General features: G+C 38.3%; 1 non-coding gene across 1 annotated transcript; it reads left to right on the forward strand.

Moving 5' to 3' along the window:
- Positions 1 to 648: 648 nt before the first annotated feature.
- LOC113186577 (U2 spliceosomal RNA) lies at positions 649 to 839 on the forward strand. Its single transcript, XR_003301309.1, has one exon. It is a non-coding gene; the product is annotated as a U2 spliceosomal RNA (small nuclear RNA).
- Positions 840 to 4,907: the final 4,068 nt, after the last annotated feature.

Consider the following 4,907-nt stretch of genomic DNA (forward strand, 5'->3'; position numbering starts at 1 on the left):
CTTTTCCAGAGTAAACGTATGGAAAAAAAAAATGACAGACCAACACAATGTTTAGAGACATTCTACAGGACCTCCAGACAGAACTCCTCAAAATGGTCAAGGGCATGAACAAAAAGCAAAGAGAGAAGCTGACCTCAACCATAAGAGACCATGGAGAAATTACAACTAAGTACAGGATCCTGGAACCCACCGAATACATCAGTGGAAAAACTGGCAAAATCCAAATAAAGTCTGGCATTTAGTTAATAGTAAACGCCAGTGTTTTTTTAATTGTGACAAATATATTATGACATTATAAGATATTGACAATGAGGGAATCTGGATGAACTATGTGTACATCTTTGCAATTTTCCCAATAATATAAATTATTCTAAAACTTTTAAAAGGTCTCTTCAAAATTATAAGTTAATCCAAAAAGAATATTTGTATTTTGTTGAAACTTCAAAGTCAAAAAAATAAACTTTTATAGCTCACAAAGATGATGCCTAAATAAATGAAAAAAAAAGTTATCTAAGCAGATGGTGTTCTTAAATCATTTCCTCTATACTTTGAATTGCATGGTTCTCTTTCCCCACCAAAATCCTTCCCAAAGTTGGTAAGTTAGGTTCTTCACAGAACTAGAAAAAGCAATTATAAAATTCATTTGGAATCCCTTTTTGGCCTTTTGGCTAAAATCAAGTGTAGTATCTGTTCTTATCAGTTTAATATCTGATATGTTCTCTAACTGAGGACAATATATTAAATGGATTTTTGGAGCAGGGAAATGGAATAGGAGCTTGCTCCATCCACTCCACACATTGACCTGGTATCGAAATACCTTCAGGAAGAGTGCACTCTCCTCAGGAGACTAAAAAAAAAAAATCATTTGAAAAAATAAGAGACTCAGAATAGGTAAAGCAATCCTTAGCAAGAAGAGTGAAGCAGGAGGCATCATATACCAGACCTTAAACTATACTACAGAGCAATAGTAATAAAAATGGCATGGTATTGACATCAAAATATACATGTAGTCCAATGGTACAGAATAGGAGACACAGAGACAAAAAACTACATAAATACTATTATCTCATACTGAACAAAGGCTCCAAAAACATAGCCTATTCAACAAATGGTGCTGCCTCAGTCCGGCTGCAGCAAAATACCCAGGGGGTGATGAACAACTTGTGTACATTGATACAGCAGGAGTAGGAGCCGTTTATTGTAGGACAGGAGCAGTATTTATACATTCCGCACAGCTTATCTTAATTAGCATAAACTAGATACATCAGTCAACCAATAAGAAATCTCCACACTTAATGGCTCGCTGGCCTTACTTCACAAACCACTCCCTCTGGCATTTTGCCAGGCGCCATCCAGACTTGTTTACAGACTCTAACATTTCCCCCTTTTGTTTAATTTATTTAATTTAAATAACGACCATAGTGCTTTTTACAGAAACACCATAAATAACCTGCTACAAACAGAAAGGGAGGATACAAAATGCCACAATACCAAGCCAATTGATGGCTCCATGCAAGAAGCCCTTGGAAAAATTATACCAGCAATGACACTGTTAGCAAAGATACTGAGTTACAATTTGTTGTAGATTACAGTTTGTTGTCTCAGTCCAGGTAAAGCAGTATCTCAATAGATTAACTCACAGTTCAGGTAAATCACAGTCCAGGTAAGCTCTGCAGGTAGCTAGCTTAAATCACAGTCAAGGTAAGTTCTGCAGGCAGCTAGCTTAAATCACAGTCCAGGTAAGTTCTGCAGGCAGCTAGCTTGATCCGAAGTCTCCTTGGGTTCTCAGAAACACTGGAAATTCTTTCACCTTCGTTTTCACCGGCACTGGGATGAAGGCAGGAACTCCACAAGCTGGCTAAAGAAAATCCTGTAGCATTCCACTAAGAAAACAACCCTCTGAACAATTTAGTACATTATCTCAAGGTTTTTTACATTTGAAATAAGCCTTAATAGTGCTCATTACTCATTAGCTTCCAGGTGTGGGAGAACCATTGTAGTTACTGGCCTTGGAAACAATCAAACTTCAGGGTCGCAGGCCCGTCTTCCACCTGCAGCTTGGGGGCAGCCCCAGATGGCCCTGGGGAGAGTCCTGGTAGTGTTCCGGACTCAAACTGCCACTGGGCACAGGGAGCAAGAGCCTGCCCGAGACTGTGCCTCCAGGTCAGGTCTGGATTTTGGCAGTGGAAGAGCAGGCTGTGCCATTTGGAAAATCCTTGCTGTGCCTTGACCAGCTCGCACTTGGCAGCCGCTGCGGCGCCAATTCACGCACCCTCCGGTAACGAAAAGTATTCAGTAATATCCTTTTGCACTTTTTTCCTGATAATCCTTCTTCTTCTGAACTTTCTTTTTCTTTCTGACTAGAGTTCCTGGGCTTCCATCAACACATGCCCCAACTATTCTTGGTTCCACTGGGGTGCCTCTTTCCCTTATCAATTTACTTCTCACCCCTTCCATATTTTCATCACAAAGACAATACAATACACTGAGACAAAACAAGACACAAACATACTGCTTCAATCTTTTCCATTTTCTCAAAATGGCCATTTTTCCTCTCGCCCTATATGCCTAGGGACGAGCAGATTTGCTCCCGTCCTATCTATGGACGGGCAGCTTTTTTTTTTTTTTTCTTCACTTACTCCCGAGTGTCCCAGGGCTCCCCATAATGGGCCACCATCTGCCGCAGCCAGGCTACAGCAAAATAACGGGGGGGGGGGATGACCAGCAACTTGTGTAGATTGATACAGTGGGAGTGGGAGCCGCTTATTGTAGGACCGGAACTATATATATATATATATACATTCCACACAGCTTATCTTAATTAACATGAACTCCATACAGCAGTCAACCAATAAGGAATCTCCACACTTAATGGCTCGCTGGCCTTACTTCACAAACCACTCCCTCTGGCGTTTTGCCAGGTGCCATCCTGACTTGTTTACAGACTCTAACATGGTGCTGGGAAATCTATATGTAACAGAATGAAATTAAACCCTTATCTCTCACACAGCACACACACAAAAATTAACTCAAAGTGGATCAAAGACTTAGACACTGTAACAGAGACCCTGCACCTAATAGAAGAAAAAGTAGGTCTAAATCTTCATCATGTTGGCTTAGGACCTGACTTCCTTAACAAGATCCTAAAGTGCAAGAGGTAAAATCAAAAATCAAAAATGGTGTGGATTCAAACTAAAAAGGTTCTTCTTAGCAAAGGAAACAATAAATAACATGAAGAGCCTACAGAATGGGAGAAAATCTTTACCACAAGACTTCAGTTACAGCACTAATCTCCAGGACATATAAAGAATGAATTAAAAACAAAAACATAACACACACACACACACACACACAAAACCCAATCAATAAATAGGCTAAGGAACTGAACAGACACTTCACAGAAGAAATACAATCAATCAACAAATATATGAAAAAATGTTCACCATCTCTAGCAATTAGAGAAATGCAAATCAAAACTATTCTGAGATTCATCTTACTCCAATCAGAATGGCAATTATCAAGAAAAGAAGCAATAACAAATGATGCTGAGGATGTGGGGAAAAAGGTACACTCATTCATTGCTGGTGGCACTGCAATTTGGTACAACCACTATGGAAAGCAGTACGGACATTCCTCAGAAAACTTGGAATGAAATCATCATTTGACTCAGCTATCCCACTCCTCAGTTTATACACAAATGACGTAAAAATCAGCATACTATGGTGATTTATCCACATACAAATTTAGCTAAATTCACAATAGCTAAACTATGGAACCAACGGTAGATGCCCTTCTACAGATGAATGGATAAGGAAAATGTGGTACAGACACACAATGGAATATTACTTCGCCTTAAAAAAAAAGAATTAAAATTTGGCATTTGCAGGTAAATGGATGGAGCTGGAGAATATGATGCTAAGCTATGTATCCATCTGATCCTGGGCTTTTCTTGGTTGGTAAGATTCTGATGGCTTCTTCTATTGGTCTGTTTAAATTGTGTATATCTTTCTGACTCAACTGGGCAAATTATATGACTTAAGAAATTTGTTGATGCCTTCAATGTCTTCTATTTTATTGGAGTATAAGATTTCAAAATAATTTCTAATTACCCTCTGTATTTCTGTAGTGTCTGTTGTGATATTACCTTTTTCATCACATATGTTAGTAATTTGAGTTCTCTCTCTCCTTCTCTTCATTAGCATGGCTAAGGATCTGTCAATTTTATTTTTTCAAGGAACCAACTTTTTGTTTTGTCATTTTTTTCAATTGTTTCTTTTGTTTCAAATTTATTGACTTCAGCTCTAATTTTAATTATTTTTTGCCTTCTTCTGCTTTTGCTGCTGATTTGTTCTTCTTTTTCTAGTGCTTTGGGATGTAGCATGAGGTCATTTATTTGTTGAATTTTTCTTCTTTAAGGAATGAACTCCATGCAATGAATTTTCCTCTTAGTACTGCTTTCATAGTATCCCAGAGATTTCAATATACTGTGTCTATGTTCTCATATACTTGTAAGAATTTTTTAATCTCCTCCTTGATGTCTTCTCTAACCCATTGTTCATTCAGTAGCATATTTTTAGTCCCCAGGTGATGGAGAAATTTTTATTTTTTATTTTGTCATTGATTTCCAATTTAATTCCATTATGATCTGATAAAATGCATGGTAGTATCTCTACCTTTTTGTATTTGTTAAGAGATGCTTTGAAGACAAACAACAATAAGTGTTGGCGAGGATGTGGGGAATAGATATACTCATACATTGCTGGTGGGACTGCAAATTGGTGCAGCCAATATGGAAAGCAGTATGGAGATTCCTTGGAAATCTGGGAATGGAACAACCATTTGACCCAGCTATCCCTCTTCTTGGACTATACCCAAAGGACTTAAAAATAGCATACTACAGGGACACA

This window comes from Urocitellus parryii, chromosome 6, assembly GCF_045843805.1.
Source record: "Urocitellus parryii isolate mUroPar1 chromosome 6, mUroPar1.hap1, whole genome shotgun sequence".
NCBI classification, from domain to species: Eukaryota; Metazoa; Chordata; class Mammalia; order Rodentia; family Sciuridae; genus Urocitellus; species Urocitellus parryii.